The following is a 10024-nucleotide window of genomic DNA, read 5'->3' on the forward strand; positions in this document are numbered from 1 at the left end:
GGAAACCATTAAAAACCGGTCATAAATGAAGAATAACCGAAATGAAGAATACACTAGTGGAAATCAACAGATTAGATGAAGCGGCGGGTCAAACCCATGACTCGTGAGGCAAAGTAGCAGAAAATACCCAGAGTGGAAACAAACAAACGGAGTTTAGAAAGACGGCACGGAAGACGAATGACACCAAGAACTGATAAACCACGAGAAGATAAACAAAACCGATGAACTCTGAAGACTCAAGGAAAAAAGAGGACCAAATAAATCAGATCAGAAATGAAACTGAAGTGACAACTGACCCCACAGAAATACAAAGGGTCGTAAGAAAATACTATGAGCAGTTAGTCATAGGCCATCCCAACAAACATACGTCCTGTGAATTTCACCAAACATTTAAAGGAGAATTAATAATATCTATTCTTGCCAACCACTCCAAAAAATTCAAAAGGAAGGAAGGCTCTCAAGTTCGTTTTATGAGGCCACCAGCACCCTGATTCCAAAGCCAGACAAAGACACTACAAAGAAATTTATAAGCCAACATCCCGGATGAACATAGGTGCAAAGAATCCAACAAAATATGAATGAAGCTAATTCAGCAAAACATTAAAAATATCATACATCGTGATCAAGTTGGACTTACTCTTGGGATGCAAGGTTGGTTCAATATGTGCAAATCAATTAAGGTGACACCACATAAACAAAATGATAAAAATCATACGAGTACATCAATAGATGCAGACAAAATCCAGCATGCGTTTAGGATAAAAACACTCAGTAAAGTGGGAACAGAGGGAACATATCTCAACACAATGAAGGCCACGTATGATAAACCCACAGCTAACACCACACTCAATGCGGAAAGGCCACAAGCGGTTTCCGTAAGATCAGGAATGAGACAAGGATGCCCTCCACCACTCTGCTCAACATTGTATTGGAAGCCCTAGCCACAGCCATCAGTCAAGAGAAATGAAAGGCATCCTAATTGGAAAAGATTGGGTAAAACTGCATTATTTGCAGATGACATAATACTGTATAAAGAACCTTAATCATCACAGCAAAAAACTGTTATAACTAATGAACGGATGTGGTAAAGTAGGAGAATACAAAAGTAGTACTCAGAATCAGTTACATTTTTATACACCAATGACGAACTATCAGAAAGAGAAAGTCAGAAAACAATCCCAATTACAACTGCACCAAACAAAATAAAATACCTAATCTGTACTCAGAAAAATTATAAGATACTGAAGAAAGAAACTGAACAAGATACAAATAGATGGAAGCACGTATCATGCTCGTGGGTAGGAAACATTAACATCTTTCAAATGTCCACACTACGCAAAGCAACCTACAAATTTAATGCAATCTCTATCATAATACCAATGGCGTTTTTCACAAAACTATGACAAAGAATCCTAAAAATTATATGGAACCACGAAAGACCCCAAATAGCCCCAGCAATCTTGAGAAAGAAGAACAAAGTTGGAGGTATCACACTACTTGATTTCAAACTATACTACTAGGCTACAGTCACCAAAACAGCATGGCAGAGGCACAAAAACAGACACATAGGTCAATGGAAAAGAATAGAGAGCCCAGAAATAAACTCGCACTATATGGTCACTTAGCCTATGACAAAGGAGGAAAGACCATGTGATGGGGTAAAGTCAATCTATTCAATAAATGGTGCTAGGAAAACTGGACAGATAGATGCAAAAAAATATATGAAACAGGATCCACCTTCTAACGCTACATATAAAAATAAACTCAAAATGGATTAAAAACTTAAATTTAAGATCCAAAACCATAAAACTTCTAGAAGAAAACAGATGCAGTATGCTCTTAGTAACATTTTCTGATGTATCTCCTCAGGCAAGGGAAACGAAAGAAAAAATAAACAAATGGGACTATATATATCAAACTGAAAGTTTCCACACAGCAAACCATAATTTAAAAAAAAAAAAAAAGGCCCAATGAAACGGAGAAAATATTTCTTCCAATAACACACCGATAAGGGGTTAATATCATATGAGTAAACACCAAAAAATCCCAAATGATCCAGTTAAAAACTGGGCAGAAGACCTGAGTATCTATTTCTCCAAAGTGGACAAAGACATGTGAAAAGATGCTCAATGTCACTAATCAGAGAAACGCACATTAAAAAATAATGAGACGTCACCTCACACCTGTCAGATTGACCATCATCAAAAAACCCAAAAACAAGTGCTGGCAAGCATGTGGAGAAAAGGGGACCCCTCATCATGCTGATGGGACTGCAAACTGGTGCAGCCACTACAGAAAACAGTATGGAGGCACCTCAAAAAATTAAAAATCGGACTACCTTATGACCCGACCATTCCGCTTCTGGGTTATTTATCCGAAGAAATCCGAACACTAATTTGAAAAGATATCTGCACCCCTATGTTCACGACAGCATTATTCACAACAGCCAAGATATGGAGGTGACCTGCGTGTCCATCCGTGGGTGAACAGACGCGTGAGAAGTGGTATGTACGTACAATGGATGGAACGCTACTCAGCCAGTGCAAAGGAGGAAGTCTCACCACGTGCGACAATGTGGATGGACCTAGAGAGCATCACGCTACGGTAAATAAGTCAGAGGAAGACGAATGTCACATGACTTCCCTTATACATGGAATCTGAAGAACAAGTAAACAGACAAACGACACAGCGACAGACTTACAGGTACTGAGAACAAACTGATGGTTGCTGGGAGGGAGGCAGGGGGAAGGGCTGGGTCAAAAGTGATTAGGGACTGGCACCTACAAAACAGTCACGGGGACATGAAGTACAGCACAGGGTTGACGGCCAGTAACGTCGTGATAACTGTGTGTGGTGTCGGGAGTCCCACAGGGGAATCGCGCCGTAAGTTATCATAAATGTCTGAACACGACGCCCTACACCTGAAACTAAGGTAAAATGATACTGTCAACTGTAACTGAGAAAAACTTTTAAATAAAATATGAAATTAGCATCTGACATTGACATGGACACCGCCTACGTCATGTAACTTACCTGCCGGGGCTAAGACGTGATACCACCCTCAGCAAAGTCCTAAAAACAGGTGGAACTGGAAACCAGTAAATAACTTCGCAGTTTACCCATCTGAGAACGTCTCACTCACAAAGGCAGACGGCTCCTTTATGGACGAAACTCAGCTCACTCAGACCCACATCGGGGCCCTCTCGTGACTTTTTTCCGACCCTAACCACTGCATAACAAAGGCTGCCGGTCCCTAACCAGGACCCCGCTTTGAAAGCCTGCCTTCGTGACATTACATCGGCCAGACCCCAGAGCCACAGCTTCCTGATCTGAAACACGACTACACCTTGTCAAGGTGGCCTTTTCCCTGGCAGTGGTTTTCACAAACTCCTATTTGCTTCATCACGGCTTTTTCTGGGCGTCTTTTTGGATAAAGGGGCAGCAACAATGTGCCGCTCAAACCCACGAAGCATTCCGCTAAAACCTCATTGAATCAAGGGTGAGTCATACGTCCGCAGAGAGATTTAATCCTCTGAAGGCACCGCTCATTGAACTTCATCGACATAACTAAAATCCACACCACTCGAAACTGGAGAAGCCAAACCACCAGTGTTTGCAAAGGGTTTAGTCTGCAGTTTTAAAAACTCTGAAAAGTCACGAGAAAGACCGAGGTGACCGCTTATCCCCCCAAACACAAAACTTTCAGATACAAAAAAATGTTAGTAAGCTGTAAGGAAATACATCGCGAAGTGAAAATATTAACTGTGATTAAAATTATTGAATAAAAAGGAAAACATACCTTGTCCTCGGGTAAGAAAACTTTTATCATTAAAAACCAATTCTCCCCAAATGAATTTATTAGCGTTGATGAAATTGCAGTCTGAACTGAAATTTCTTCCAACAAGAAGACACATGACACAGGAGGCAGAAGAAGAGACACACAGAGCCACACGGCCACAGCAGAGCCAGCCACAGACGAGGACACACACAGTGCAGGATGGCGTTACAGAGAGATGGGCAATTATTGGCAAATAATCGCAAGTCATGGCAAATCACCTGGCAACTTCGAGATTCAAACCAAAAAATTTCTCATGACTTAAGAATTTGAATTAAAAAAACACAAAATAATTAGAAGTTAACAGAGATGAAGGTTTTATGGACTCGGTATAAATATCTTTCCCAAATGACATGAAACTCAGAAGCCGTAAAGCGAACGTGGATATACTTGGACATGTAACAATCATACACATTCTGATAACAAAAATGAAGTTTAAAGGTGTGTAAAAAAGATCTGTAATGCTTGACAATCCAAAGCTTTTTTCCCAATAATAAATGAGCTCTTTGAAGTAAGAGACAACAATCTCCCCCACCCCCAAAATTAGACATAAAGAGGAAATTAAAAAATACAGATGGCTGATAAACATGAAAAAATGATCAAACTCAAAAACAAAAGAAGTACAATTTAAGACAATAGTTTGGGCTATCGCACTGGCCGAGATGTGAGACATTTCTGAAATCCGCGATCTGTGAGGCTGCAGGGAAGCTGGCAATCTCCTTTGTTGCCATTTGAGGATAGAGTTGTGACATTTTTAAGGAAATCTTGTAATAATTTTCAAAATTTAAAATGTGTACATTCTTAATCCCAGTAGTTCAACTGCTCAGTAATTTCTTACACTGTAACAGACAAGTGCAAGATTCTTGACGTGTAGGGAGGTTCAGTGCGCAGAAACCTGGCACCGCCATCGATGTGAATGAGAATGTTCAAAACACTTAATTTTTTAAATCTACACAACAGTCACGCAGTCATTCGTTAAATGACACGGGTGTGTGTCATCAAAATAGGAAAAGGGCGTTAAAAAACGTGTTAAGTGAAACGCATTCTGTAGAAGAATGGGCACAATATGGCCCCTCCTGCAAACCGCTCCAAAACAATGTGTGTGGGTACGGGGTGGTGTGTTTGTGTGTGCATGCATGTGTGTGTTTGTGGGTGTGTGTGGGCGTGCTTGTAACCGTGGCTGTGTATGGGTACGTCTGCGTGTGTGGGTGAGGGTGTTTGCGTGCACACGCGCATTTGTGAGTGTGCGCACGTGTGGTTGTGTGGGCGTGTGCATATGTGCGCGCGTGTGGGTTTGTGTGTGTGTAGATGGGTGTGTGTGCACACACATATGTGGGTGTATGAGGTGTGTGTTTTGAGTGTGTGTGTATGTGCGTGTGCGAGTGTGCATCTGGGTGTGTGTGCCTGCACATCTACTCGCTGAAGGAGTGCACACAACTCCGTTAACAGAGAAAACTCGGGGACAGAACCGGGAGGGAGGAGGGCACCTAATGAATAGATCGGATATTTAGATGCTTTGAATCTTTTTTTAAATCGTGCGGTTTCTTTTGAATGTGGCCTACTCTTCAAATTTACCACGTGGCGAAGGAAGCTACAAATTTCTATTTTCGGGAGGACTGAGGGATTCCAACATTTTGAGTTCTGGTGCGATAATATTTCCTCTACTGAGGCTCCTGGGATTGAGTCAAGGGGCAGCAAGGGAGACCGCCACCACGCCCACAGCAAAGTCTCATCGCTGACATCCCAACATGAGCATTCTCAGTTAAGATTTCTTATCTGAGGAGGTGTCCAGGGCGACACGGGGAGGGAGGCGTCCCCACGCAGAGGGCAGGCTGTGTCACTGCTCTGCTGGAGCAGGGGGCGGAAGCAGTGGCGCACCCAGTGACAGCTCCACCTCGCCTTCGCGGTTATCACCTGCAAGGACACAGTGGGGAAAACAGGAGAAGGTGAGGGACGCGCTTCCTGAGAGCCTGGCAGGAGGCGGTGACACCCCGGGCGCTGCTGCTTGCCCTGCTCGAGCCGATCTGCCGAGTACACAGGGCACACAGGGACCGCCAGGCCCGCAGCAGCTGGGCCGGTGCTTGACCGAAAAACGACTCTAAAGCTTCGTAACCTTGGCACTAGTTTTTGTCCTTTGCTGGCCAAACAGTGCTGGACGCTGCAACTAGCCCAGATTTCTCTGTCTCTTGCCCTCCGTACGTGGCTTCTTGTAGTTCAAGGTCACACGTTCATTATCAGAGACAAAACCACTCGCCTGTCCCCTAGGCCTCTGATTACAAGAGCTGGTGAGCCTCACACACTGAACCCAACCCTCTGGCTTGGCACAGGCGGCTGGGTCGGGGCTGGCCGAGAAAGAACCACCGAGGAAGTGCTTCACGGCACCAGTACGGCGCTGACCGAGAGCAGGCGGCCGTGAGGCCATGCGAGCAAAGCGGCCCTGTCAGCCTGTCCCTGTCCCGGCCCTCGGAGTCGCTCAGAACGCCAGCCAACGTCACCCATCTCCAGGAAAACCGCACCTGCTTTTCTACCCCGACAGGGTGGGTCCTAGAAAGCCTGGCTGGGCTCTCCTGACCAAACCTCACCTGGGACAGGTGACAGCGCAGGAGAAGGCTCTCTGCCGGAAGAGCCCCGTGTCGGGAGTGGGCTGGTGACATTCGCTCCCAAGAGACGTCGTCTTCTGGGGAGGAAAAAACAAGAAACACCACTCCCGTGAGAAAGGCGACCCGGCTGGGCGCTGAGCTGTCACCCCGCTCTGCTGGCAGCTCCACACGCACACGTCACTAGTAGCACGTCACAGCACGGCCCTCTCCCATGCATTTCCAAGACCTACTGGTCTCTTTCTCTGCTCAGTGGTCCAAGTTATTTACAAAACCACTCCAAATAATTTAGTCGTACATCTGTTCTCAGTAAGAGTTCATTGAGAACTTATTCTATGCCTGGCAATGCACGAGGTGACTGTCGCAGAAGCAAACAGAGAGATGTCCGACCATAAGCAATCGACAGTGCTCGCGATGCCTCAATCACACCAAGAGCTGAGACATCGCTCAGGAAATGCCTGGCACAGGGAGAGTCAGCTGAGGGCGGCGCTGGTGACCAAACGTTCTCATTTAGGGACACTGCCAAGACCCGCTGCAGTAGCCCCCATCACTGGGCACATGCTCAGGTGGCTCTCGTGGGGGTCATTTTAATGCCACCTCCTCAGGGAGCGGGAGACCCATGGACCACTGGCCGCCCCAGGCCTGTCTCCAGTAAACACGCAGCGCCCTGGCCGCAGCCGTACCCGCAAGGCTGCGCAGAGGTCACAGGGATGGAGAGCCAGACTGAGAAGCTGTGTGGCCTGACACGCGAGCTCGGGAGAAGGCACCGGCAGTTTCCCCTCCCTTAGGTTCCAGCATCACCTGACGGGGGACAGAAGAGGAAGAACAACATTTCAAGAAAAAATACATGCAGTTATAAATACCATTACACCTCTCTGCACATATAAACTACACGCAGACACACACGCACGCAACCTAGTTTAACGGTAAGACACCGTGATCCACGTGTGGGACTGGGAAGGCCGGGCGCTGTCACGCTCTCTGTGCGTGTGTCACGTGCACGACCTTCGGACACGTACTGTTCACCCTCCCCGAGGCCCGGCGGACACAGAGCGTGGCTGGCTGATAATTACGTCAGCGAGATGAAGCATTTCAATTGTTAGGGCTAAATTGTATAAAACGTTTACTGTTATGTGCAAATTGACGGAAACGTGGCTTCTCTATGACCACCTGGCGAGGTCTACGGAAGACATCTACTGACTCGATGGGCAAAAACTGTCTCTAGCTTATTGGTTTTTACAAGGCCATCTATAGGAAAAATGTCAACAATATCTGAATTTCTAGGAAACTGGATTAAACTAAATCACTCCTTTTTAAAACAAAAGTCTAAAATTTGCCCATCGTCTAGGGAAAGGGCTCCTTCCTGTGCCATAATCACGTTTCCTAACCCTTTTTCTCCTAAAAGACACCCATAAATATGAGTTTCGCCTAAGATAGTTAAGACAGCACCTAATGTAAATCATTTAGGAACAACCTCAATGCACTATGGTCTAGATGTGAGAAAATGAAGACCACATTTAATTCAGTGTCCTCGGAGACACACAGAATAACAGCTCCTATGTGATTTACTGATTTCGCCAGCGAACAGAATGAAACTGTGTATCTCAAAGTGACGTCCTGCTCTCTGAAGTCACTTGGGGAACAGCACACCGCAAATTTCACAGATGTAGCTACAGGTTTTCTTCTCTTAGTCAACTGTTAAAATTTGAAACTAGATTTACGTAAAGGTGTAAAAATTTAACTTTTATATTAGAGAGAAGTTAAGGAAAATTATACAATTGCTAAAGTATGCATTAGTCTTCTGAATATAAGCATATTGGTACAAGACCACTGTCTTCTTCATTTTTTTGCTTCCTGACAAGTCAAAAAACAAATTTACAAACATTTATCACAATGTAGTAGCTTACAATTCTATTCAAAAGTATTTCCCCCAAAATACCTGACCTACGATTTCAACAGCAGGTATTTATAGATGTTATTTTTATAATAGCTACATCTTTTTTTTTTTTAATCACATATTGGCATGCATGTAATAGCTCTCGATAACTTGTGTACGTTAGAATTTTGGTTCCTCCTGAACAAAGGCTTGAAAACCGCAGGGGCTAGGGTGATGGCACGTCATCGTGCATACGTAATTCTCTCTCAGATACAGTCGATCTGGTCCTTCCAGCTGCCAATACAAGGAAGTAAACCTTGCCTGAGTTTCCTGAAAATCTCAACGGGAGATAAGCAGCCCTTCCCTTCAAAGGAACTATACACAGACACCTTTCTCAGGAAAATATTTAAAATCCACGTTAAGATAATGTACTGCAGAAGAGAAAAATAAGAAGTGCCTCTAAACGGGAAAAAGCGCATGGCCTTCTAAAGTCACCGTCTGCAAAGCAGCCGCTGCTGGGGAAGCTCGAGAACTGCAGGTTCCGCTCGGGCTCACGTCACCTGAGCCCGGCACGGCCAGGTGGCAGAAACCGATTCATTTACATGCGCGTGCACAATACTGTTTCTCAACCTTTGTTTTCCATCGTCACTTGCCTGGGTATTTATGCTGTGAGGCACTTTCCCCTGGTTTCCCTCCAACGAGTTTAATACCAGATATGCTGCGTGTCTGTCGCTGTGAGGAGGACCAGGAACCGCTGTGATATTTTGCCCAGGAGGATGACGCAGCTGTACTGGGAATGCATGGGCACAGTAACCTGAGAGAGAGAGAGAGAGACGCAAACGCTCAGGCCGTGTGCGGGCTGTTCCCACCTGTCACAGGGTGCCCGGGGACACTTCCTTGTCCATTCTCCTCTGCTGGGCACACTCCACAGAACACACGCCACAGCCTCGGGGACACCCTCTCCATCGCATACCTCACCTGGGCCCCATCTCATCTTCATCCCTGCAAAGGCAGGAGCTATTCAAACACGCATAATCCCGATGTCTTTCTGCTCTGAGCTAAGCACAGAAAGGTCAAAAATCCCAGAATCCACAGGAATGGGAGCTTGGAGGACTTGCCATAGTAAAATAAAAACCACCGGTGAGGGTCACGACACTTGAACGAGTGGTACTGTATTGTCAAGAAGTAAGCGACGAGCATCTTCACGGCAAGTGTTTTGCCGAGTTTGAAGTGCAGCCTGAAACTGTGGCACGTCCTCCCCGCTGTCCCGCAGACACCTCCCCGCCGGGAAAACAGACGAGGGCTGCGGGAACCCGCTGCAGGAGCAGGACCTCCTCCTCCAACGTGCGATTCAGCGACCGTGTCTCCTCACTCTGCTCGGCCTCACTGACGGCTTGTCAACGTCATTACTCTTTATAGAAATCCGACTTTTGGTTTTCATGCGTCTTCTGCATGGTTATTTTGAATTTCCATGTAATTTTTATTAAAATTAAATTTTTATTAACTTCCTTGTTCTTCATTGGGTTTGAATTTCTCAGTTTAGCCTTTTTCTATTTTCTTAAGGGGAAAGCTTAGGTTATTTCTTTGCTATGTTTCCTCCCTTCTGATATAGTAATTTAAAACTATAAAAATTTCCTTATAAGCATGTCTTTAGCTCGAACCCATCCAGTTTTAAATGTTTCCTACTTCTTTCATGATTTTGTATCTGACCTATTG

The 10024-nt window shown here is 45.2% G+C and overlaps 1 long non-coding RNA gene across 7 annotated transcripts in view; it reads right to left on the bottom strand.

Annotated features, from left to right (window-relative positions):
- Positions 1-4128: 4128 nt before the first annotated feature.
- Positions 4129-10024, bottom strand: part of LOC105309951 — a 19676-nt gene continuing 13780 nt past the window's right edge. For 6 of the 7 annotated variants that reach the window (XR_002778408.1, XR_002778406.1, XR_002778407.1 and 3 more), the window contains 4 exons: positions 9178-9310; positions 7116-7233; positions 6418-6512; positions 4129-5749 (listed from right to left, as the gene is read on the bottom strand). This is a non-coding gene — a long non-coding RNA (uncharacterized LOC105309951). The remainder of the gene's footprint in view (positions 5750-6417; positions 6513-7115; positions 7234-9177; positions 9311-10024) is intronic. The other variant, XR_002778409.1, reaches the window with a different exon arrangement.

This window comes from Pteropus vampyrus, unplaced genomic scaffold (genome assembly GCF_000151845.1).
Source record: "Pteropus vampyrus isolate Shadow unplaced genomic scaffold, Pvam_2.0 Scaffold955, whole genome shotgun sequence".
In the NCBI taxonomy this organism is placed as follows: Eukaryota; Metazoa; Chordata; class Mammalia; order Chiroptera; family Pteropodidae; genus Pteropus; species Pteropus vampyrus.